At 47.2% G+C, this 26,687-nt stretch overlaps 1 protein-coding gene and 1 long non-coding RNA gene across 4 annotated transcripts in view; both read left to right on the forward strand.

Annotated features, from left to right (window-relative positions):
- Positions 1 to 1,731: 1,731 nt before the first annotated feature.
- Positions 1,732 to 18,023, forward strand: LOC118886601. 2 transcript variants are annotated; one of them, XR_005017773.1, is made up of 3 exons: positions 1,732 to 1,796; positions 16,316 to 16,364; positions 16,849 to 18,023. It is a non-coding gene; the product is annotated as an uncharacterized LOC118886601 (long non-coding RNA). The 2 variants fall into 2 exon arrangements; XR_005017772.1 differs by lacking the exon at positions 1,732 to 1,796 and adding an exon at positions 16,091 to 16,174.
- A 157-nt stretch (positions 18,024 to 18,180) lies between these two features.
- The window catches only part of TEX2 (testis expressed 2), a 108,906-nt gene continuing 100,399 nt past the window's right edge, over positions 18,181 to 26,687 (forward strand). For both annotated transcript variants that reach the window (XM_036836572.1, XM_036836573.1), the window contains exon 1: positions 18,181 to 18,310. The gene's annotated coding sequence lies outside the window, so the exon portion shown is untranslated. The remainder of the gene's footprint in view (positions 18,311 to 26,687) is intronic.

Genomic DNA, 26,687 nt, shown 5'->3' on the forward strand with positions numbered 1-26,687 from the left:
TTTTTAACTGTTAAATGTTGCCTGGTGCACCAGCCTGGTATCCCATGATATGCAGGGGTCTTCACTTATTTAATCAGTTGCCCTTTAGTGGGCTTTTTTTTCTCCATTGTAAACAGCTGGGAAAGCCCTTGCAAATAGCATCACGCACATGTGGGAGCATTCTCTAAGTAAGATTTCTAGCCTGAGAACTGCAGATTAGAGGATATTTAATGTTTGAATGGCTATTGTCCTCCTTTGGCCTTGGTCATGGGCAGTTCCCTCCTTCTGGAAGCTTCTCGTTGCCTACTACACTGTAGATGGCAGAGACCCTCCTTGAGCATAGCCAAGGGAGCTGTGGCCTTTTCCATTCTCAGGCAGGAAGGAGCTGGCCCAGCAGGCTTCTTCCTCTGTTGCAGGTGGGTCCAGACACTGAGAAACTCGGCCCTCACTTGTCAGAGTTGGATGGAGGCAGATAGGGAGAAAATGCGAGCGCCATTCTAGGTGGTGGGCAGCTAGCCACGGGCACGGCTACCCGCACGGTGGGTATGAGCATCTCAGGTGAGGGGACCTACTCATTAGCTGAGACTCTGGGGAGGAAGAAACTAAACTCAAAGTCTACACGCCTCAGCAAAAGAAAGAGACAGAGGTAGAGACACGCACAGAGCAAGAGATTGAACCTCTTCTAGGAAAACAAGCCGCATAAGCCCATGAAAACAGATGAAGTGATGGGTGTTCACAGCATTCGTTGGCAAAATTACCAAGCGTGCACAAAAAGAAAATAATGACTGTGCATTCCCAGGCTTGATTAAACAGTAATTATACTTCAAAAGCTCGTTAAATGTCCCTCTTAAAAAAACACCAAGCTAGGCGATTTTTCTTTCACATTTAATAGCAACTATTCTTGTATTCTTTCTTGTCCAAAGTGGCCATAATAATGGGGGCGTGGTGAGACAACACCCTCACAAGCTGCTGGTGGGAGAAGGGAGCAGCAAAATCCTTCTGAAGAATAACTCCTCCGAGAGCCTGAAACACCTTCCTGCCCTTTGGCTCAATCATTCTGTTTCTAGGAATTTCTCCTAAGGCAATCAGTAGACCCATAGACAAAGATTTACATACAAAGATGTTCATCGCAGCCTTGTTCGTAGTACAAAATATTGGAATTCACCTAAGCAGTGACCCTTAATGAGGGATGCGTTTTATTTTTTTTAATTAATTAATTTTTTTGTTTGGCCACGCTGCACGGCTTGAGGGATCATAGTTCCCCGACCAGGGATTGAACCCAGGTTTTTGGCAGTGAAAGCGTGTAGTCCTAACCACTGAACCACCAGGGAATGTCCGAGAGATGCGTTTTAGAATCAACTGGAAGTTTATTAAACGCGTGTGCATGCACACACGCATGTGCACACATACACTGGGGCAGAAGCTGGGTGGCCCAGCTGTGGTTTGAGTGCCTCTGTTTTTAACTAGCTCACACAGGACATTCTTATGCTAATGCAAATTTGAGACTCATTCACCCTGATCCCTCTAAGATTATGGGTATTTCTTCTTTAAATATATATCATATATACATGTGTCTTTTTTCAGATCTCACAGTGGGCATGAATTACTTTTATAATCAGAAAAATATATTAAGAAAATAGACTAGAGGACAGCTAAGGAAGTTCAACTGACAAACACCTATTGTGTACCAGGCCTTGTGCATGGTGTTAATTCTGAAATAAGGCAAGTGCAGTCTGCCCTTTGAGAAGCTCACAGCCCTCCGCAGGAGAGAGCCATGGGAAGACAAATATTACCTGGAGAGACGTGTTGTAGTAGAGGTAAGTGCTAGGGCTGGTGCAACCCAGGGAGTAATTAGCTCTGGTTAGAAGCCTTAGGAAACCACTTCCAGAACAGGAGACATTTCGGCCAGTCCTTGAGGCACATGGAGGGAGGGAAGGAGGGAAACAGCATTGCAGGCTCAGGGAGGGGACAGCTTGTGCAAAGGCACAGAGGCATGAACACCCTTGCTCGTTTGAGGAAATGTGAGCAGCGAGGTGTGGCTGGAGCAGAAAGTTGACACAAGGCGAAGAGGAGAAACTGGAGAGGCAGGCGGGCCCAGCCCAGGAGCTTGTGGGACCTGAGCTGGAAGGCCAGTGGTTCCCAGACGGTGTGCCAAGGAACACCAGTCCTCCTTCAGACTGATGGATGCTCCGCCCTCCTGCCCTCCCTGCTCTCCCTCCTGTGGGGTGGCACCTTCTATCCACCCTCCTGTGTTCTTTCTCCAGGACAGACAGGACTCACCCGGCCAATGCTCCCAGCAGCCAGGTTTGGGCTTGTCACACGGCACTCGCTTTGGACAGCTGGTCCCCATGCAGGTAAACTCAAACGAGGAGGTTGAGGAAAGACTGGGAACAGCATGGTGCCCCAGCCATAGGTCTTGGTTTTTCAGTCTTCAAGAGTCCTTAATATATGGAATCAAAAAAATCAAAAAACAAAAGCCAAACTCAGAGCTACAGAGAACAGATTGGTGGTTGCCAGAGGTAAAGGTAGGGGTGGGTGAAATGGGTGAAGGGGTCAGAAGGCACAAACTTCCAGTTGTAAAATACCTAAGTCCCAGGGATGTAATGTACAACACGGTGACTGTAGTTCATGATACTGTATTGTACATTTGAAAGTTACTAAGAGAATAGATCTTAAAAGTTCTCATCACAAGAAGAAAAAATTTTCTAATAATGTGTGGTGATGGATGTTAACTAGACTTATTGTGGTGATCGTTTTGCGATATATACAAATACAGAATCGTTATGTTGTACACCTGAAACTAATATGTTATATGTCAATTATATCTAGGTTTTATTTTATTTATTTATTTATTTAAAAAAATTTTTTTTAAATTTATTTATTTATTTATTTATTATTTTTGGCTGTGTTGGGTCTTCGTTTCTGTGCGAGGGCTTTCTCCAGTTGTGGCAAGCGGGGGCCACTCTTCATCGTGGTGCGCGGGCCTCTCACTATCGCGGCCTCTCTTGTTGCGGAGCACAGGCTCCAGACGCGCAGGCTCAGTAGTTGTGGCTCACGGGCCCAGTCGCTCCGCGGCATGTGGGATCCTCCCAGACCAGGGCTCGAACCCATGTCCCCTGCATTGGCAGGCAGATTCTCAACCACTGTACCACCAGGGAAGCCCCTATATCTAGATTTTAAATAAAGCAAGATGGGAATTCCCTGGTAGTCCAGTGGTTAGGACTCTGCACTCCACTGCTGAGGGCCCAGGTTCAATCCCTGCTTGGGAAACTAAGATCCCACAAGCTGCAAGGCACAGACAAAAGAAAAAAAAGGCAAGAAAAAAAAGAATGAAGTAGGTGTTTAGTAAATGTCAGATGTCTTCGGCTTTTACTATATGAGTAATTAGAAATATAAATTTTATTAAAAACCCTGGATATTCTTTTTTTTTAAGTCTTTAAGAAAAAGCAAAATTTAGCACGCCCTCTCCCCTTTTTTCCCCACTGACTTGGCCATAGAAACAGGAACTTCTGGCTATCCTTATATATTGCACGTGATTTAGGAAATAAAATCTTTTAAGGCAGAGAGAGTGCACGCCATTAAACAAATAGCATGACTGCAGGGTTTCATTAAGTTCAGTGGATGTTAGATGTAGTCGTTGAAGCCACCACCCTGCCCGCCACCATAAATGGGAAGGATTTTTGTACTTTTCTCCAGGCTTTGGAAACTCCATCCTAAGGATCCAGACTAGAGGGTTTCTGCCTCTTTTTTTTTTTTTTTTTTTTTTTTTCCTGGTGCTGCTCTGTTCTTGCGATGGGACTTGTCACTTAGAAACTTCTGAGACAGAGAAGGAAATGAGGTCGCCACACCACCATGGAGCGAGACAGGAACTCCAGCTCATCCCGGTGGCTTCTAGTCTAAAAATATCCCAACTTGGCAGGCAGGAACTTTCTTCCTTCTTTCCTTCTGGTAGACAAGGCTGGAGGCAGAATTCTTTCTGAATTCTGCTGAACAGAGCACGTGTCTGTAAGAGCCAAGTGCAGAGAAGAGCTGAGAGGTGTTTCCCCGGGTCCAACAGGTCCAGGGAGGACCCTTCACTGTCTCTTACTGGACGTCACTCCTTCAGCAACGAGTGTTTACCGAGGGCCTATGATGGGCCTGGTCTTGCAGAAGGAGGGAGAGACAAGATCCCAACCCAGCCCTCCTGGAGCTCACCATCCAGGGGCAGAGGTGCTAATAATTACTTGAATCCCCCTTTGGATAAGTGTCGCAAAGGAGATACTCAGGACCAGAGGGATCTAGGCCACTCTGATTGACAACCCAAGGCCAAAGGAAATGGGTTTCCAAGGTGACAGGACTCGATTTCATCTTTAGAGAAGGAAGAGTCTGGGGAATTCCAGACTGGCAGTCCAGTGGTTAGGACTTCGAGCTTTCACTGCCGAGGGTGAGGGTTCGATCCCTGGTCAGAGAACTAAGATCTTGCAAGCCTGTATGGTGCAACCAAATTAAAAAAAAAAAAGAAAGAAAGAAAAGGAAGAATCTGGTAAAAGTGAAGAGGTTTGAGAAGAAGGAGGTGGATGTTGATGAAAAAGGTTGGGATTCAAGATGGATTGTTCTCCAGAAAGGGAGAAAAGGCAAGGAGGTTCCATGTTGTTCCCTGGGCGCTCTGTCAGCATAAACATTAACCAGAATCATAGCAGATACATGAATGCTATAGCCAAGCTCTTGAAAAGGTCACTGAGATACCATCACAGCTGCAGGGGAGCCTTGAGTGATACCAGCCAGACCCCCCGGCTGTCACATCCACAGATTGCTGCCCACCGTTGGCACCACCCCCCGGAACTCTCCATCCACACGTGAGGGCCAAATCTTCTTATCAGGCATTTTATTTTGGGTTACTCAACTTTCCTCTGTTGCCCAAACAACATTGTAACAGCAGTAATGGAAATTGAGACGGGGGTTGGGAGGGGGGGAACACAGCAATCCTATCACTCTCCCATATCAACATTAAGTTTGGGATATCCCTCGTGGCACAGTGGTTAAGAATCTGCCTGCCAGTGCAGGGGACCTGGGTTCAAGCCCTGGTCCAGGAAGATCCCACATGCCACGGAGCAACTAAGCCCATGCGCCACAACTACTGAGCCCGTGTGCCGCAACTACTGAAGCCCACGCGCCTAGAGCTCAAGCTCTGCAACAAGAGAAGCCGCCACAATGAGAAGCCCGTGCACCGCAAGGAAGAGTAACCCCCGCTCGCCGCAACTAGAGAAAGCCTGTGCACAGCAATGAAGACCCAACACAGCCAAAAATAAATAAATTAATTAAAAAAGAAAAAAAACATGTTAGGTTTTCCATTTCCAGCTCCATGTAAAAGACGAAGAGAACAGGCTTGTGGAGACATTGGTGACATCCCACGGCCTGCCCTGGCCAGCTCCCCACTATGACATTTCCCGGCACCCACGGACACATCGAGGTCCTGCCTGAAGTCTGATCTGTTGGACAAGAAACAGGCCATCAGAAACATGTGACCTGGGACTTCCCTGGTGGCGCAGTGGTTGAGAATCTGCCTGCAAATGCAGGGGACATGGGTTCGAGCCCTGGTCTGGGAAGATCCCACATGCCGTGGAGCAGCTAAGCCCACGACACAACTACTGAGCCCGCGTGCCACAACTACTGAAGCCCACGCGCCTAGAGCTCAAGCTCTGCAACAAGAGAAGCCACCGCAACGAGAAGCCCACGCACCACAATGAAGAGTAGCCCCCGCACACCGCAACTAGAGAAAGCCCGGACGCAGCAACGAAGACCCAACAATAAAGACCCAATGCAGCCAAAAATAAATAAATAAATTAATTAATTAATTAAAAAAAAAAGAAACATGTGACCTGGTTGTCAAAGCTTGCTGTCTCCATCCCACCACGGCTTGGAGGGAATATGAGAGACCAGACTACGGGAACGAGGATTGGATGAGTAGGGAGGTGGTCAATGGATGCTTTGAAAAGGGTTAAGTAAGGGTCAAGTAGGTCAGAGGAATGACTCCTGGGCTTGGCAGAGTGGAGGTCATCAATGATTTGACAAGAGCAGTTTCAGGGGAGCAGTGGAGGTGGAAGACGCTGGGGGAGCAGCTTAAAGAGGATGGTGGGAGAGGAAGAGGAGAACTCTTGAGAAGTTGTGCTGTAAAGGATAGCAGAGAATAGGACAGCAGCAGGGAGTCTGGGCAAGAGGGAGGGGGTTTTTCAGAAAAGAGATGCTAGAGCATGTTTGTATGTTGATGGATTGGATGTGAGCTGGAAAGGATGAAATCCCAGATAACTCATTGTTCTTTTTCTTTTATTATTATTTTTATTGGAGTATAGTTGACTTATAACATGCAGAAACTAACACAGTGTTATTCACAAAGTGAATCAGTTATACATATACATATATCCACTCTTTTTTAATAATTAATTTATCTATTTTATTTTTGGCTGCGGTGGGTCTTCGTTACTGCGCGCGGGCTTTCTCTAGTTGCGGCGAGCGGGGGCTACTCTTCGTTGTGGTGCGTGGGCTTCTCATTGCGGTGGCTTCTCTTGTTGCGGAGCACGGGCTCTAGAGCGCAGGCTCAGTAGTTGTGGCGCACAGGCTTAGTTGCTCCACGGCATGTGGGATCTTCCCAGACCAGGGCTCAAACCCATGTCCCCTGCATTGGCAGGCGATTCTTAACCACTGCGCCACCAGGGAAGCCCCCTCCACTCTTTTTTAGATTCTTTTTCTATATAGGTCAGTACAGATTATTGATTTCCCTGTACTATACAGTAGGTCCTTGTTAGTTATCTATTTTATATGTAGTAGTGTGTATATGTTAATCCCAGTCTCCCAGTTTATCCCTCCCCCTGTCACAACTCATTGTTCCGGATGTTCTTGACTCCAGCAAGTGAGTGGGTGGGCCATGGTGCCATTGACTATGATGGGGGTGGGCAGAGACCAAGAGCTCCTTTCGAGGACTTTTAACATGGGATGATTTTCAGGCATCCACGAGAGACCAAGCAGGCAGTTGGGTAAGGCTGGAGAATAGCGGGAGCCCTGTGTTTTCTCCTCTTCTCTGAAATGTATGAAACCTATAGCATGAGCTGGGCCTGGGGATGTGACATTCGCCATAACTTGCACAAAGCAGAGGAACGCTTTCGGCACTGGACAGCAAGCTCCTGGGTTTTGTTCACCGCTGTGTCTCTAGCACCTTGCCGAGCACCAGGAGACAGTAGATGTTCAATCAGTATTTTCCATCTGGATGGATGAATAACATTATGGTCCCTCTCAGTCTCCAGAAACTGGGTGACTTTCTAAAGCCCGGGACAGATGCCTTCACAGCTTAATGAGAGAGGCCTTACTAATTATAACAATGATGCCGATGATTGAGGGATGACTTATAGTCAGGAAGGGGCAATTGCTCTTCTGAATAATCATTTAAATGGGTCACACTGTGATTGCTCAGAGGGCTATGAGAGTCAAGGTAGGAGTAGGAGGGTGGGATAGGTGATTGGAAAATGGGAAGGAGGCAATGCCAATTCCACCAGTAAGCAGGGTTTGTTTTGGACCTCAGGCTAACTTCTTGATTTCTCCAGCCCTTTTAATTTTTTTTTTTTTTATGGCAGTGATAGAGATCTACCACCCCAAATAGCTGTAGGCACTGCTAATAAAATCACGGAGCCTCTATGGCAAACCAGGGAACCTAGTAAACCAGAAGTTGAGCGCTAGTTCTCAGAAGCAGAGACTTGGTGTCTATTTGAGGAGGCTTAGTGGGGCCCTGGATACCGTGAAAGAGGTCAATCATTTTCTAGCCCAAAGACAACGGTAGGACTTGGCCTTGAGGAAGGGTCAATGGAAAGTGATGTCCGTGTGTTTGCTCCCTTCTTTGCCAGTGTGCCCCAGGGACCTGATAGGAGAGTTTCCAGTTTCCTCTGGCTGAATTGAGCCGGTGCTGCCTGTAAGGTGAAGGGCCTGTGCTAATCTCTTCTTGGCAAGTTATACTGCCCCATGATTGAAATCACCAGGAGAGCATCGTGAGGGCCCGGGGTATGTGTGCCACAGAAGGAAAGAAGGAGGAGCCAGCGTGGGGGTGAGGGCCAGCGATGCCACAGACACTGGAGTCTTCCCACGAGAGTAAAGTGAGGCCGTGGGGCAGGAAGCCAGGTGAGCAGCCACAACACAATAGAGAGGTAGCGACTCGCAATGGGTAAGGTGTGGAACGGCCTGACCTCTGTGATTTTATAGAAGAGGCAATGGAAGCCCAACAAGGGTTGTCCGTTTCTTCCCCAGACATTTCTCAAGAGCCAGTTACGTGCCAGGGGCTGGGCCAGTGTTTTGGTTACATATTGCTGCACAGGACATCACCCCAAAACTCAGAGGCTTAGAACAACAGCCATTTTATTCTCCCATTTCTGTGGGTTGACTGGGCTCAGCTGTGTGGTTCTTTGCCCCGTATGATGATGGCTGAGGCTGTGGTCATCTGGGGTGAGACTCAGCTGGACCCTCTGAGAGGCTTATTCACAGTGATAGCAGTTGGTGCTTGGAGAGTAGCTGGGCCTTTCATCCGGCGTCCCTCAGTTCTTTTCTTCTCCTTCTCCTCCCCCTCCCCCTCCCCCTCCCCCCACCTCCTTCTTCTTCTTCTTTTTTTCCGTTCTCTTCTTTCTGGCTTCTCCAAGTGGCTTGGTCTTCTCAAAGCAGGTGACTGATTTCCAAGAGCCAGGAAGTGGAAGCTGTCAGTCCTCTCAGTCTTCTTAAGGCCTGAGCTCAGAAGTCTCAGAATCCCATTTCTGCTGCATTCTGTGGGTCAAAGTCAGTCCTAGAGTGTATTAGTTATCTACGCTGCCTAACAAATAATCCCACTTAGTGGTTTAAAATGATGATAAATATTCCTCTCTCACAGCTTCTGGATTAGTCAGGAATCATGCAGAAGCTTTGCTGGGAGGTTCTGGCTTGGGTCATCACATGAGATTGCAGTCAAAATGTCATCCAGAGCTGTACTCATCTGAAGGCTTGATTGGGACCGGAGGGCTCAGCTCCAAGGTGGCTCAGTCATATGGTTGGCAAACTGGGGCTTGCTGTTGGCAGGAGGACTCAGTTCTTCTGTACACAGGCCTCTCCACAGGCTGCTTGAGTATCCTCATTACACTGATGAGGATCTGAGTATCCTCAGATGTCAGACTTCATCACTTCTGCCACACTCTTTTTATCACACAGACAAGCCCTGGTTCACAGTGGGAGGAGACTATGAAAGGGCATGAACGACCAGGAAGTGAGGATCACTGGGACCATCTTGGAGGCTGGCTACCATACGAGGCCAGCCCAAGATTCCAAGAAGTGGAGGAATAAACTCTACCTCTGGATGGCGGGAATGACCAAGAAGAGTTTGTGGCCATCTTTAGTCCACCAAATCCAGGCTCTAAGGGTTTAGTCAGAAGGGCTTTGTGCTCATAGAACTTACAATCTAGACCATGGTTTAGGTCCTATAGTCTAGGACCACACAGAAAACTAGTGGCACAGACTGGATGTGTCTGTCATCTTCCTTATACAGATGACAAACCTGAGGCTCAGAAAAGACCAATCATACGCCCAAAGTCATATAGTGAATAAGTGGCAGAGCTGAGATTAATACTCAGACTCTTCTGACCCCAAGCCAAACCCTTCTTTCCCTTATCCTGTACTGCTACTCGTTATGTTACCATGTTAACTTTTAAATAAAGGATACAAAATTGTATCTAGTGTAAAATAACAGCTATGTAAAACAAACTATGCTTTAAAAAAGAACAGGAGGAAATACAAACAAAGTGTTGACAATTGTTAATAGGTGATAAGAAAATATGTGGTGTTTTTTTTCTTCCTTCTCCTAGGTTTCTGTGTTTTTTTCATACCCTACACCGAGCTTCTATCACTTTCATAATGGAAAAACCCAAACCATTTCCTGCTGTGGTGGATCACACAGGCACAGTGGGAGAGAGGCGTGCTGGGGGGTTGGCGGGTGGGGAAGGAGCCCTCCACCTGTGGATTTTGGTTCCTCCTCTGCTGTGTGGCAGTCATTGTGCTTCTGGTTCTTCTGAAAGGCAGTGGCTGTTAATTAGCTCACCTGTGCAAACAGAGCTGTGGCCCCTCAGCTGAGGTGTGGGAAGAAGAACCTTCTTGGGAAAAAAAAGCTGTGTTGCTTGCATTCCAGGAGAGTGGGGAGCAAAGGAAACTAGAGGGCTGATGTTCCCGCTTCCTGATGGGATATACCTATAATGCTGTTTTCTGGTCCAAGCTCAAGGTCACTGCCTCTCAAATAGGAGTTTTTGTACTGGGACAACATGAGAGAACATTTGAAATTGATGCTTTCCTGGAAACTCCAAGATATGTAGTCACTGTAGATAAAAGCTGTTCAGTTGTTTTAAAGTATTAGACATTTTTGGTTGCCTGCAACCATGTGATAGCTTCTTTCACTTCTATTTTTGAGGCTTAAGCATATCACCCGATTGTCTTCCTGTATGCATTACACTCCATGGCTAGGAATTTTCCCTAGAATAAAAAAACAACAGCTTAGGGCTTCCCTGGTGGTGCAGTGGTTGAGAGTCCGCCTGCCAATGCAGGGGACACGGGTTCGAGCCCTGGTCTGGGAGGATCCCACATGCCACGGAGCGGCTGGGCCCGTGAGCCACAACTACTGAGCCTGCGTGTCTGGAGCCTGTGCTCCGCAACAAGAGAGGCCGCGATAGTGAGAGGCCCGCACACCGCGATGAGGAATGGCCCCTGCTCGCCGCAACTGGAGAAGGCCCTCGCGCAGAAACGGGGACCCAGCGCAGCCAAGAATAAATAAATAAATTAATTAATTAAAAAAAAAAAAAGAAAGAAAAGATGACTACTATCTTTAAAACAAAAACAAAAACAACAGCTTCCATTAATTGGGCACCTGTTATGTAAAGATGCTACACTAAACATTTATGCATACACTTAATCTTTACAACAGCATATGATGTGGATATCTCCAATTTACAGATGAGGAAACAGGAGTTCAAGGAAGTTCAGTATCTTATCCAAAGTCACATGGCTCAGAAATGACACAGGCAAAACCTGAACCCATGTCCAAATGACCCCAAAGTCACTAGACTAATGCTGCTTCCCTAAAGAGAACATTATAACAACATTAAAAGACATTTGAAATCTTATATCCCTAAAGCCTAACTTAAGATGGCAGGTTTTTTTGGACAGTGCAACGTTCCTCTTTTTGAAAATGGACTTTGTATCAGAAACCTCTGTGTCCCACTGGAGATCTTCAGCCACCGCTGGAGTGGTCAGTTCTGTGACTGCTCCTACCAGCTTCCAGCAGGTACAGTCTGACAGTGTCTTGCCTCTGGCTCACAGCCGGTACCTCAGACCCCACCCAGGGCATCTCGGTTGATGCCCACTCAGTGCCATGCCAGTGCATCCTGGAAGCAGGGTGCAGGCCCCTGTGCAGAGCTTTTCACCAATGGGGGCAGAAACCATTGGGTAAATGTCTCCCCCTCTCTCCCCCATCCTAGAAGGTGGGTCCTGAGATGTTTTTCTTAGGGCTTCTCAGTCTCTCCAAATCGAGCAGCCTGGAACGTGGCCACCCCAATAACACATTATCAAACGCCTCTGCCTCTATCCTTGCTTTGGTTCCTGAGCCTCAGGTATGCTCCCTGCGCTCACATTCCCCAGCAATGTATTCACATGTGAGCTTTGTCTCAAGTTCTGCGTTTGGGGGAACCCTGGCCAAAACAGATTCAAACATTTTCTTTGCCTAAGCTCTCACCCAAATATAGACCATCTTTGTCTTCTGAATCGCGTAGGTGCTGAGTACAGTAACCACGTGGACATGGCAAAGGCGAGCAATTTCACGCTTTCCATTTCTAATTCTGTTTAACCACCAGACTGGGAGTGGACATTTCCCACTGACGTCTAGCTACTCTATATCAGGGTATGTAAATCATGTTTTCAAGATTAAAACAAACAAATAACCTTCCCGTATGTTTAGGTGGATGTATACGTCATTAAAAGGCCAGCTGAGGGAGTTCCCTGGTGGTCTAGTGGTTAGGATTCCAGGCTTTCGCTGCTGTGGCCTGGGTTCAATCCCTGGTTGGGGAGCTGAGATTCCACAAGCGGAGTGGGCAAAAAAAAAAAAAAAAATGGCCAGCTGAGCCCTCCCACTTCTGCTACTTAAGGGGACAGGAGAGATGGTGCAGGGCTGGGGCCAGAACCTGTTGGCTGCACTGCTGACCCTCTATCCCTGGAGTTAAAATTGTGCTCCAGGGTGATTCTGGGCAAGCCAGAGATTGAATCTCCTGTGCCGAAGTGGAGTAGAGGGCCCGGGGGTTGGAAGGCAGCAAAGATGGCGGGTGATGTCAAGGTTAGAGGGAAAGTGAGGGAGTGACCGCTGTACAATGGATTCATTCTCTGCGTGGAGCACTGGGAGGGCCCTGAGAGGCAAGGCAGAGAGTCAGCAGGGAAAGGGAGGGAAATGTCAGTCTTTCTTCCTAGAACTTCACTCTGGCTCTGCTCCAAATCGGTTAGAAGCCACCATTCCGCCAGTGGCCCTCCCTCGGAATGACAGAGCTTTGAGACATTTATATTGAATAACCTCGGGTCTCACATGCTAATTAGCAAAGTAAATAATCGACATCAGCTGGCTGTTTGTTGCTCCTTGATGGCCGGGAATCATTCACAGGTGTATCAACCCACTGGGTGAGGCATTTCTAAAGCCCGGGAAGACTTCCCTCCAGTATCCCTTCCTGCAAATGCTCATGTCTCCATGACGATGGTGGGAGTCCCTCTGTTCATTAACAGGTTTTTTTTTTTTTTTTTTTTGGCCATGCTGTGCGGCTTGTGGGATCTTAGTTCCTTGACCAGGGAGTAAACCCAGGCCCCGGCAGTGAAAGCACGGAGTCCTAACCACTGGACCGCCAGGGAATTCCCAGGTTTTTATTTTAGAAGGAAAACCAAACAAGAGAGAAGGATACTCTTCCCAGCCCCATCATCTCAGAGGGTCAGCCCAGTGGTGGTGCAGAGTGAACAGAAAGCACTGGAGGCCACACAGCCTCAGATCATTCTCCATAAGGAACCAGAGGAGGGAAAATCCAGGAGTCGAGTGTCTTTAGAAACTCCAACTGTATGGTCGCACCTGACCTTGTCATCACTCAGAGTAGCTCGTCTGTGAAAACCTCGCCTAACCCATCCCACTCCAAATCGACACAAAGTCTGGTTCTTCCCATCTCTCCTGCCCCACAGATTTCCTCTGATGCAGCTCCCCACCCCCATTGGATTTCCTTCTATCTCCATCCAACTTAGAACACATGATCCATCACTTCGACCCCCCCCCCCCCCGCCCCCCGTTGTCAGTAACCTGCACTGTTTTGTATTTCTCCTGTTCCTGACCCTGTAAATTCTTGACTCTGGATTCTCCACACCTGGGCCCGGCTGCCGAGCCCCACATAACCGTCTATCCAACTCCGATCCTGGGAATGCCTCAAATGCAGGGGCCCTCAGGGCTGCCCAGAATTCTCCCTCTCCATCTGGCAGCTCCCTCCTTCATTCCTCTTGGTGGCTTTTCCAGTTCTTCACTGTTTCCCTCAAAGCCCCTGTTACTACCTCCCACCCACTCTCAAGAGATGACTTCGCCTCTCACTTTAGAGCTAAAATAATAGAAGCCAGCAAGCAGGAATTTCCTTAACTTCCTGCCCTCCATCTATGAATGAATCTGCACCCACACCCATTCTTGTCTGCAACCAGCTTAAGTGGAAGAGCAAACCCTCTTCCTCCGCAGGGGCAGCTCCCCTGTCCCCGTGCGCTTCCTGGCGAACCTGTCCTCTCCTGCCCGGCCTCTTCATTCTGGTTTCTTAGCTCTTCTCCTCAGCCCAGCTCTAGGGAGACTCTGCATTTCCAGCCCCACCTACACTGCTTTTGTCAATGGCCTCAGTAACCTTCTAATTTCCGAATCCCAAGGTGCACTGTTCAGATCTCTTCCAACTTGACCTTTCTGAGGCATATTTTGCTCCCTCCTTCTCCAATCTCTTCTCCTTTGGTGACAACATACTTGTTATTTTTTGTTTGTTTGTTTTTGTTTTTTTTAAAATCACCTCTCTGGTTTCTCCTCTTTTCTTTTTTTTTTAAATAGATATATTTTATTTTATTTATTTATTTACTTATTGGCTGTGTTGGGTCTTCGTTGCAGTGCGTGGGCTTCTCATTGCGGTGGCTTCTCTTGTTGCAAAGCACAGGCTCCAGGCACGTGGTTTCAGTCGTTGTAGCACACGGGCTCAGTAGTTGTGGCTCACGGGCCCAGTAGTTGTGGCACACGAGCTCTAGAGCACAGGCTCAGTAGTTGTGGCACACGGGCTTAGTTGCTCCACAGCATGTGGGATCTTCCGGGACCAGGGCTCAAACCTGTGTCCCCTGCATTGGCAGGCAGATTCTTAACCACTGCGCCACAAGGGAAGCCCTGGTTTCTCTTCTTAATAGCCTTCATCTGGTCACCCCTAAAACACCATGGGGTTCCCCAGCAATTATAAATGCCTATTCTGTGTGCCATAGCTCCTGTGCTTAACTTTGTGGAAGCCTATAATGGTCTATCAATTTGTCAGTCTTTCTCTGCTAGATCTAATGCTAAAAGGCCATCTTTATGCACTTTTTTTTTTTTTTTTTTTTTACAAATACTGTCTTCATTTTCATCCCCAGTACTCAGCACAACACCTGGTACTTACTGAGCTCTCAGTGATTGCTCATTAAAGGTGCAGCTTGAAAAAAAAAAAAAAAAAAAGGTGCAGCTTGTGGCGCAATGGACACCTAACCCTTTTTTTCAGATGTATAAGTGGATCAGGGCTTCCCTGGTGGCGCAGTGGTTGAGAATCTGCCTGCCAATGCAGGGGACACGGGTTCGAGCCCTGGTCTGGGAAGATTCCACATGCCGCGGAGCAACTAGGCCCGTGAGCCACAACTACTGAGCCTGCGCGTCTGGAGCCTGTGCTCCGCAACAAGAGAAGCCACGATAGTGAGAGGGCCGCGCACCGCGATGAAGAGTGGCCCCCGCTTGCCGCAACTGGAGAAAGCCCTTGCACAGAAACGAAGACCCAACACAGCCAAAAATAAATAAATAAATACATAATAATTAAAAAAAAATAAAATAAAAAAATAAGTGGATCAACTTTTTGTTTTTGTGTACTTCATAACCATTTCTCCTGCCAAGAGTGAAATGCAATGTCAAAAAATTGAAGTAGGGACTTCCCTGGTGGTCCAGTGGTAAAGACTCCATGTTCCCAGCGCAGTGGGGTCAAGTTTGATCCCTGGTCGGGGAACTAAGATCCCACATGCTGGGTGGTACGGCCAAAAAAAAGAAAAAATTGAAGTAAAAAATCGTACAGCCTTTTTTTTTTTTTTTCAGTTTAAGTTTCATGAGAAAATAAGAATTATCTTGAAACGCCATAATTGGGAATAATTCAAGTATACTGGAACCTGTAGGCTTAAGCTGGAGCCTGGGTTGATAGAAAGATTTGGGTGATGGTTGGCGGGGAGGGAGGCAGATGCCAGAGTAATAACTCGGGTTTGAATTTCTATGACTTCTATCTCTTCTGTAGGTAGAAAAGATTTAGTTCACTTTGTACATATTGTACCTAGAGATCAGCTATTTGGGGGACAAAGTAAGGAATCTTGTTTGATATCTAAATTTAGCATCACAATCCCAGGCCTTTGTCATTGGTCACTATACTGAGTCACAGATGCCAAGCTCTAAAATCACTCTTGTCATTTGTAAGTTCAAAGTACGTATGTATTTATGGATATTCTTTATTTGATTTGGTTTTCATGCCAGCCCAAGGAGGCAGAATTTGTTATTATCCCATTTTATAGACAAGCACTCAGAGGCTCAAAGGGATTTAATGATATGTCTTTTTCAAGATCAAGCAGGTGGTAGGTTAGAGCAATGGAACTTAAACTCCAAGGCAGTGCTGCTATATTGCACTGTCTTTTGGTGAAGATCAGTGATATTTGCTTCTTTTGCCTTTTGAAGTTAGCCATCCTGTTTCTGGCAGCAAGGAAGGGCATTTTGGCAGGCACTGGAGCAGGCAGTTAGGAGGTCATGAATGCTGGCTCTCTCTTGAGCTAGTCTTGTGATCTTGGACACATTACCAATCCTCCGTGAGCTGCAGCTTCTGCATCCGTAAAATGGAGAAAATAACAACCATACCTACCACACAGGGTTCTTGTAAGGTTTCAATGAATTAATATGTGCAAAGATCTTGACAAAGTGTCTCGCCCAGAGTAACCTCTTAAAGGTAGGACGTGTTAATATTATTATGTTATTGTATATTTATTTTTCAAAGCATCCAAATTCCTCACTTTTCAGAAAGAAAGTCTTCTTCTAAGAGTTCGTGCTAGATCTTATTGGCCTCCAGGTAAGATTGACACTGTATTAATTAATCTAATATTTATGTAGGGCTTGGCCTGGGCAAGGAGGGTTGGGGGGCACTCTGAGATGCACACTGCCAGCTTCCGGGGACCCTTGCGGTGGTGCAGCTCCAGGCACCCCCCTTCACTCCCCATCCCACCCCCAGCCCAGGTGGAGGTTTTAAGAGGTGGCTGAATATATGTGGAACCTAGAAAAATGGTACAGATGAACCGGGTTGCAGGGCAGAAGTTGAGACACAGATGTAGAGAACAAACGTATGGACACCAACGGGGGAAAACTGCGGTGGGGTGGGGATGGTGGTGTGCTGAATTGGGCGATTGGGATTGACATGTATAAAATTGATGACTGATTAAAAAAAATAAAAATAATAAAAATAAATGAAAATAAAAATAAAAAAAAATAAAAGAGGTGGCTGAGACAAGCTTTGGGCTGTTTCTCTAGTGCTAATTGCCTTTGTTGCACATTTCCAGATATCCACGACCGGAAGGAACCCTCTCCATTTAAGACAAGAATTCTTTTTCCTTTGGGAAGGCCAAGTGAAGCAAATGGTGATCCCAGGCAGTGATATCTGCAACCCAGAGGCTTAATCCTGACGAGGCTGATGAATGTGTGTGTCGAGCTGCTCCTGGCAAACACAGCACCTATCAGATATCACAGCAAAACAACAACAACGACAAAAACAGCTGTTCTTTGGAGTCAGTTTGTTCCTCGTAGGAGGGGTCTAGGTGGAAGGGGCTGACTTTCAAGCCGAGGCAGTGACTTCTGGGTCAGATGTGTGTCTGGGACACAGGGATGGGGACAGGAATGTGTCTGGGAGGGTGGGCAGGGCTTGATGTCTTTGGAACCAAGCTCCAGAAGGGCAAGGCACCCTCCTGGGGTTATGACTGGGCCTGGTGATGGCAACGAGGAAGGGTGTGTTTGCCATTGAAGTATTTAAGCATTGTCTCACCAGTCAGAAAACAAGACTGGCTTGTTGCTTCATCCTAGCCCAGGGCCCTTCAAACTCAGATCTCAGCATGACCCACTCAGGGAACTGTTCTGAATTTCTCAGTAGGCGACGTCCAGCCCAACTAGCAAGTCTCCCAACCGTATTACTGATTTTGAGAATTAAAAAAAAAAGTTTCTCTTTATTTTTGGCAGTTGAATTTGGATTTCATTACAATGATCGACTTGAAATACGTGCCTGAGTGTGGCTCTTGTACCACCTACAGCAGAATCGCCTCAGGGGAGGGGCGTTGAAAAATGCATACTTTCCCCAGTCCCATACCAGACACACGGAATGTCTATTAAAAATGTTTAAAAAGATCCTCCAGGGTGAGGCTGAGAATGTGTCTTTGTAAGCCAATTTCTGGGACTGGACGGGAACAGATTTGCCTGACTGCCCGCTAAACCCAAATCTGAGTTAATTTGTCGAGCGGGGAGACCCTTGGTTCTAGGAGACTCAGTTTCTCCTTCTGACAGAGGCAGGTTCTGTCCCCACCTGTTGCTAGGCTGCAGGAAGAGGAAATTAATAAATGCAAAGTGCTGGGGAGAGCGCTGCTGCCAGGCTGGGAGAGAAGAGAAGCTCTTACCTCTCCCACACCAGGCTCTCCCTGGTAACCCCGCAGCCGCCCCTCTCCACAGCCCCATGGGCGGCGGCCCCTTTAACAGACCTGACCAATCGCCCGGCCATTTCCGCGGCCGCTCCTCGGCGCACTTGAAGAGGGCTGGATTGGCCGGGCCTGGCGCGCGGCCTGCTCCGCCCCCGCCGCCCTCTGGTTGGCGGCGGCGGCCGCGGGTGCGGGGCGGGTCCGCCGGCGGGGCGGGGCGGCCGGTGGCCCGGGGGCGGGCTGGCGGCAGGAAGGTGGCCGGATCCCGAGCCGTAGCGAGAGCTGCGGTGGCCGTGGAGCACGGGCGCCGGCGCAGTACAATGAGGCAGCCAGTGGATCCGGGGTGAGCGCTCCCGGGGCCGGGTGGGGCGGTGGAGGGAGCGCCCGCCGAGAAGGCTCCGGCTCCTCAGGGTCCGGGGTACGGTCGGGGGCCGGCGGCCGTTGGCGCGGCGGGGCGCGGGGGTCCGGCCCACCCAGGGCCCCGCCCCGCTGTCACCATGGTCTAGGTTAAGTTGACAGGGACGCCTACCCGCGACGCCCCCGGGCGCACCCTTCTTTCCTTTGGGGCGGTGTGGGGCAGTCTGGGCTTGACCCCGCTGGAGGTGCCCTCCGGCTGGTCCCCGCAGCCTGCGGTCCACGGGCTCCGGGCTCGGCCCCGTCCGGGGAGAACCGTCCACAAGCAAACTAAGGGAAAACAGCTTGTAATTTTGTGAATGGGGCCCCGGGTTCCTGCCGCCCCCAGCGCTCACGTTGCGAAATGCCTGGAAGTCGAGAATCGCAGTTACTTTTACGCAGATCTTTTAGAGGCTCTCTGCGCCTCGGGTTGTTTTTCTCTAGCTCCTGGAAATCGTGGGTGGTAGTGGGTGGTTTGCGTCCCTTAGACCTGAGGCGGCGGCGTCCCGAAAGCCGGGGGTTTGGAAGGTTAACAAGTGACATTGGGCTGAGGCCTAATGCCAGGTGCCCTGCCCTTAAGAGCTCGGGTGTGACGGCGGAGGCTGTGCTGCCGGCGAGCACACGAATGAAACGGTGGGACCGGGGATGGACTGAACCGTCGGCTTCAGCTGCGCCTCGCACGCTGCCCAGAATGCACGGCTGACGCGGGAGTCGGTGCAGGGGAGTTTTCCCCTTTTGAAAATGGTTTTTGGAAAACTTAGCCCCTAGGTGGGTTGATGGTTACTTAAACCATCGGTTGTTATGGTTACAGGGCAGCCAATGTAAGGGCAAAGTCTGTTTCCACCCTCGCTCTTCCTCCAAAGCTATGAAGTACTTTGTCACTACGTCTTAATAGACGCTTCTCAGGGAGGGCATACTTTTTCAGAGTTGGAGGAAAAGCGTGGGCTCCATGAAGACAGGGGTGGTGCCATATTCATGTTTGAAGTTCTAGGTCTTGACACCAGGGCTGCTCTGCACAGGAATTGAAAAGAACCAGCCTTTCGCATGTTTTGATGGTTTTCATCAAAGGATTTAAAGGAGTCCTTTCAGGAGCCTGATGTAAGCTGGAAGGGAAACAATGAGTGACTTTTATATGGAAACCAACAAGGAAAAACGGAGGGGCAAATGATCCTTGAACTCTGGGATAGGGAGTGTTTGCAAAATCTAGGTTTTTGTGGGTTTTTCTTTTTCGATGCACAGCTTGTGAGATCTTAGTTCCCAGACCAGGGTTGGAACCGGGGCCGTGGGCAGTGAATGCACAGAGTCCTAACCACTGGACTGCCAGGGAATTCCCAGGAGTCTAGGTTTGTGGGTTTAGAGCTCAGTGACACAGTGAAGCTTACCTTCTAGGAGGTATTGAAAGAGCAAAAGTGCCATTTCTATCAGCTCTTACCCAACCCTTAAATCATTTCGGGATTCTTTCAGATTCTTCTAAAAGTTGGTGATTGGTCTAAACTTATGGAAAACAAGCAGCCTCCTGAGGTAATGGGGGTAGGGTGGGATTTTTGCCATATGCTGTTTTTTTTTTTTTTTCCACTGGGCCTCTCTGGGAGTGTCAGGGAAGGCTGGGATGGGGATGGGTAGGGGGTGTATGGAGGACTGTGGGTGAACTGCCTGCACATTTATCTCCAGGAAAGGTGCTGTGCCTGAGAGGAAGGAGATTAACAAACTGATTCAGTTCAGATGATGGTGGTAATTGAGACAACTGCCAAGGCACCCGAGGGCTGGACAGAGGAGGGGGAAGAGAAAGTGCAGGGGTTTGGTGGGGCTGAGGGGGCTGGACCTTGTTGGAGGTTTGAAGAGAGGGTAGAATGTCTTCGTGTGAGAGGACTGGAGAAATAGCTTTCGCCAAGTGTATCGTTTGTGTATTAGAGATTATGGTTTTAGAATGCTTCTGGAAAAGAAGTAGGAAAGATTATTAGGCTTTTAGGTAGAATAAATATATAGGATGTTTTGCAGTTTTGGTCAAAGTGAAAAAGCATGTAGTCAAAAAATATTCACTCAACTAATTTTTGTTGAGAGTTGGCTGTGTGCCAGACACTTTGAGGCATTATGGGTATGATGGAGAAACAAACAGGACAAGAATTTGTTTCTACATCCATATGATTCACCTTCCCTCCAAGTCAAAGCTCTTCTGAGGATTTTCTGAAGCTCTTCAAGAAAGAAGGGGAAGAAATGCACAGAATATTACTTAAGTAAGAACAAAACAGAACAATGGGGAAATTCTTCCTGCTGTAGATCACTTTGGGTATCAAACTGAATCTTCCAAGACTGGTTTTCTGTGTCCGGTTTGGTATCTCTTCATCCTCATATCTGTTGACCAGTGTCTTTTGATAGTGTTCAGTTCTCTCTTTTTTTCCCTTTCCGCTGTCAGTCAGTTTATTGAGAAGTTCGGAAGTTCATCAACTGTCCCTGACCTCCAGGTGCTTCCAGTTCATTTTCTTTGCCTGAGTGTCCCTCAGGGTCTGCTTTCTCCTGTCTGGTCCTTATTCTCTCCTGAGTGTCCCACTTGGGAATTGCTGAGGTCACAGGGAATTGTTTTTTCCTTGATTCTGTCCCAAAGCAGAAGGTGGCTAGTGTAGAAAAGAGCATGTGTTGAATTCCAGCTCTGCCATGTGCTGCTTTCTCTATTTGTATGTATATATCCTTTCCCGTCCGTGAGCAGCCTTCTAAGTGAGATAGATGCTGGTAGCCTCAATTTACAGGAGAGGAAACAGAGGCTCAGAGCAGTTCAGTAACTTGCCCAGGGCAATAAGCTGGTTAGATAGTGGAACAAGATTTTTTTTTTTTTGGCCACACCACACGGCTTGTGGGATCTTAGTTCCCCCACCAGGGATTAAACCCAGGCCCTCGGCAGTGAAAGCACAGAGTCCTAACCACTGGACCGCCAGGGAATTCTCTGGAACAAGAATTTCAGTCTAGGACTTTCTGATTCCAAATGTGCTTTTCCCATCGTACCACATTGCTTTTCCCAGAAGAAGGACGGCGGTTTATTATAGGCTAGCACAGTGCCTTCTTGGACACATGAAAGGTCAGGTTCAGAGATGTTCAGAGAATTGCCGCAGTTAATGTGCTCGTGGTGGAACAAGAGTTAGCACCATTGTGTCCTTCCTCTCTGCCAGGTGTGTTTTTGGGTAATTCATGTGGCTCTCAGGAAATTTGAGTTTACTGCCATGAAAAGTTGACCAGACTTACCAGGTCTGTATCCCAATGCTTCCACTTATCAGCTCCGTGACCTTGGGCAATTATTTTCTCTCTCTGTGTACCTCAGTTTCTTTATCTGTAAATGGGACAATATTCACATTTCAACAACGCTAAGACAGTACAGTTTGTCTCATCTTAACATTTCTGAAAAGTATCTTATAATCTATGAGGTCTTAAGTTGTAGTTGGCAGCGACTTCCTTTTTTGTACGTAAAATAGTGGTGTCATAGTCAGTGGGGTTCTAGGTCATATGAACCACCGAAGTACATTCTTTATCGGTAGTTGTGAGGATTACATGAAGTCACTCGTGTGCCTGGCACAGCGTGAGCACCCAGTAACAGTTGCTCCTGTCGGATGACAGAACGTATGGTTAACTGGTAGGTGGCTCTGGGGAAAAGCTAGGGAGCATCTCGTAAGATTTGCCACTTGGAGCCCAAGCAGTAATCCATGATCTGTGGGCTGGAGGAACGTTTTTCAGTTTGCGTGAAGCTCTGTCCTTTGGCTGACTCTTGTCCGCATGTGAAGCATTAACTTCAGGAGCTAACCAGCCATGGACAGACAGCTCCCTTTGTCCTGCCTGTTCATTAAGTTCTTTGTCAACTTTAAATCCCAAGTTAAAAATAACTGTCGTCATAAGAAGTTTGGAAACGTAGGCTGATGTGAATACTCTTATACGTGAATTTTAAAGCACCTCAAGGTTCTATGCAAGATTCCGTGTTGCCTCTTGCCAAACTCCTTGTAATGCTTAATTGCATTGTGTGAAGTGTCTGTGAGGTACCATTCATCAGAGGGATGCTAGGAGGTCATGAAAGCACAGAAACCCTGGGTTTCTGAGTGAGGTAGAGAGAGCACTGCAGTTGGTATTAAGAGACCTGTTTCCAGTCCTGGGGGTTTATCCTGTTATTATGTGTGTCTTGGGCACATCATTTCCCCACTCTGGATCTTGAGGGTCTCTTCCAAAATGAGGACTTGATTTCTTAGTCTCCTCCCCCAACTCCCTCCAATACAGTGTCATAGATTATGTGAGTTTATGAATCTAAGGATCTGAGAAATTAAATGGTTGAAAGGAAATGACTCCTGAAGTCTCAGGTGGATGTTTGTGCTCGTGCTTTTGTAAAGAGAAAAGAATGGGTAGTTGATAACAATATGAGTAACCATCATTTATGGAGAATTACTGTGTGCACTGTTCCTACTTTTAAACCTCACATCATCCTATGAGTAGTAGAGACTAGTCTCAATCTTATTTTAAGATGAGGTAACTGAGGTTCAGAGAAGTTAAGTAACTTGTCCAAGATCACACAGCAAGGACAAGGGCTTATAGCTGGGACTAGAACTCAAGCTTATGTTGCTCCCCAATATGAGTTCTGTGGTTGTTTCAGATGCACCCTGCCTCATTTTGGAATCTTCTCAAGCCATGTGCCCTGGAAGTTTTCCCAGTTTAAAAAGTGAGATTTCCCTCTGCTTTGGGGTCATGCATTCCTAGTCTTTTATTGTGTACTGACCCCTGTTTAAATTCTGAGTTCTCATTCAGAACATCTGCTGCGTATTGGGAGAACTTTGTTAAAGCTAAGGATGAACTCTATGGGAGTTGCAGAAGACTTAAGTCCTCTTTGGTTTTTCTTTGGTGAACAAAACCACAGGCCAGGTCACTGTGAGCATAGGTGGGACTGTTGAGAGAAGAATCTGACCTTTCTGTGAGGAAGCTGGTGGGGTGGGGAACAGGGTGGGCTTTGAAACAACCAGGTAATCTTTGTCTGTTGGGTTTGCTTGGAAGATTGGTTCTAAGGGCTTTACCCCAAGAGATGATTGGAACTAACCCACTGAGCCCCTCCCCGGCTTATCCTAACAGTTGAGAATGGAACTGGGCAAGAGGAGCCCTCTTCAGTCACCACCTTATTTAGGATTTGAGATTTAAACCCACCCCTTGGATTGCTCCCGCAAATAACCTTTCAGAATCACAGTATGCATTTCATAAGGGTTCCATTTCACGTTTGTTACTTAAAGCTGACATAAGCTGGCCTATTCTCTTACTCAATTTTAAGTCCTTTCTTACACCTAATGTTGTCTTTTAGGCAGTGTTCCTCAAGATGGTTCTGTTTATCATTTGGGGCTTGAAATATAAAATTTAAAAGTCTTTCTGCTGAAAGGACTGACTAAACAGTGATTATCACTCATTAAACAAGTATCTGAGCGTCTGCTGGAGCCAAGCATTGTGCTTGGCATTGGAAATCCAATGGGGAGCAAAACAGATGTGTTCCCTGCCGGCACATAGCACATTTCGTAGTCTAGACAATTAACAAGTCAACAGACGTGTGCATTGTATATATTAAATTGTGATAAGTGCGAAGTCTCCTTCCTCTGAGGAAAAAGAACAGGCCCTGAGAAAGAATAAAGGGAGGGAGCCAGCAACTGGGAGTGTTGGGAAGAGCACCTCAAGGGAGGGAGCAGCGTGTGGCAAGTGTGGCTTCAGGGGAGGAGGGGGCGGCGAGGAGGGCCTGAGAGGAGGGGCTGAAGATGGGAGAGGCAGGTGCATCACAGAGCAGAGGGGAGGGGCTGGGGCTCAGAGCCGGACACTGCTTGAGGCACCTTGGGAATTTCTTACAAGGGTTTGCTGACTCACAGGCAGTGGGAAACTTGGCCTGGAGGGGATGAGCTTCTGTTCTGGGTCCACATTTCCCATCATTCTGTGTGCAAAGTAACCACAGGGTGGTAGGTAGGACTGAAATGGCTCCTGTGCACGTCCACTGGAGTCCACTGGAGGCATCCTGCTGTGGCTCGGTGTGGGACAGCCTGTAACGTGCTAACCATCAGCCGGCACCTGGGCAGTGCTTGCGCTGGAGCCTCTGCAGTGGGTGCAGGGCTCACCTGGACCGGAAGCATTGTTCCTCTGTCTGCAGGTGTCCGCTTTAGTGTCGGGCTGTGGGAAGTGGATTTTTAGCCTTTTTTTCTGATAAGAGGAGGCAGAGGCCAGTGGCCTTATTATCAGGTGATCAAGCATGATGGCTCCGAGTTGCTGAAAGAGGAACCCACCTGAAGAGACACGGTGTGGTGCTTTCTCACAACCACCCCACCTCGGGATCACACAGGAGGAGAATTTCATAAAACAAGTCACCGGCTTTGTTAGTTCTTGACCTGGCTTGGGAGGTTTGGTAAAATACTATGAACCCAGCCATATCAAAGTTTATAATTACCCTACAGAATATTTGTTAGAACCGATTGAATTTGTATATAATTGCATTAGCCCTTTTTTAAAAAAAGATCTATTATTCTGGAAAAAAATTTTGAATACACGAAAGTAAAAAATAACATAATGAGCCTCGTGTTTCTGTCACTCAGTAATTACCAACATTTTGCTAATCTTGTTCCAAGATAGTTTCACATATGAAGCATTGTTGGTGGATTTTCTGTCACAATATAAATGTATCTTTGGGATATAAAATCACATGGTAGATATGGTCCGAGAGAAAAAATTCCTGCATGCTGCATCATTACAGGACTGGTGTTAGTAGTTGAAATTCCAAATCTGAAATGAACATTTCTTGCAAGCCCCTTATAGACTTGATTATGAAAAGTAGGCACAAAATTAGATTACCAATTAATCTGTGTATTTACTGAGAATATCAGCTATATTGGGCAATGTGTAGGGTGTATGTAAAAAGAGTAAGACAGTCTCTGGCCACATTGGCTTGTAAAATCATGGTCCCTTTCTTCCTCACAAGGAATCACAAGGTTATCTTCAACATTCCTGGCAAATAAAATATACACAAAGCCCAAACTATGAAACTAACTAAAAAGCACTATTTTTGTGGTGCATGCTAATTTAAATTCAGATTATAGCATTCACTTATAAAATTGAGGGGAACACAGTTAATATGTTGAAAGTCTCCATATGTTAAACTTTTGTGTATTTTTTTTTGAAGGGGAAATTCAAATCAAACAGCAAAGAACCCTGTAGCAACACCTCTACATCTGTGCCGTCAATATGGTGGCCACTAGCTGCATGTGACTATCAAATACTTGAAAGGTGGCTAGTGCAACTGAGAAACTGAAGTTTTCATTTTAGTTAATTTTCAGTTAAATAGCTCTATGTGGCCACATTGATGGTTTTCTATCCCCAGCACATAGTAGATGCTCAATAAATGTGTTTCAAAAATGGATGACAGTTTTAAAGAATAGGTTTAAGAGCAAATAAGAAGAGCTTTAAATTTGTCTAGAAATTCTGAAAAATAGTTGCCAAGGGAAGTATGTGTAATACCAGTGAGCAGCAGAGTATATACAGCCAGTATTTTCTCCCAGAGGTGATTGACATTTCTCTTCACTGCAAATGCAAGCTGGCTTTTATCTCATCCGTTACCAAGTGCTGTTATTTTCATCTTTTAAACGTCTCTTGAATGGTTCTCTTTCTCGCCAACTTCACTGCCACCACTCTAGTCCAAACTACCATCTTTTGGCTTCGAAGACTGCAGCAGCTGCCGCCCTCCTCTCCCCACAGCTGCTTCCTCTCCTTTCTAATCTCTTCACCCCTCTGCAGCCAGAGTGGTGTCTTAAAAATTCCCAATATAATCATGCCATGTCCTTGCTCAAAACCTTAGGAAGGCTTCCAGTTGCTCCCAGGATAAGAGCCACATTCTGAACCTGGTCTGAAAAGTTGCTGCTTGATCCAGCCACTCCTGCCTCCTGCTTCAGCCTGGGCCCGTGCCTCTCTCCTCCTGGTTTATTATAGTGCAGGCACCCTTCCATTCCCAGCTGGAAGGGAGCTCTGTCTTTCAGGAACTGAACCACCTTGCTGCTCCCTCTTCAGGAAACAGCTCCGCCCCCTCACCTCGCTCCCCTTTTCTCTCTTGTCCTTTACAGCACTTCTCACTGTTGTTGTGACATATTCTTTAGGAGACATCTTCTTTTCCCCTTCCTCCGTGAGGGCAGGGACCTTGTCAATTTTGCTCATTTTTATATACCCAGTGCCTAGCTCAGTATCTGACCCATTGCACAAGCTTCTTAAATGTTTTCTGGGTGAATGAATGAATGAATGAATGCAAGCACATTGGGAGCAAGGAGGAACTTGAAGAATGCTCTTTAAAACTTGGA

Source organism: Balaenoptera musculus, chromosome 20 (assembly GCF_009873245.2).
Source record: "Balaenoptera musculus isolate JJ_BM4_2016_0621 chromosome 20, mBalMus1.pri.v3, whole genome shotgun sequence".
NCBI classification, from domain to species: Eukaryota; Metazoa; Chordata; class Mammalia; order Artiodactyla; family Balaenopteridae; genus Balaenoptera; species Balaenoptera musculus.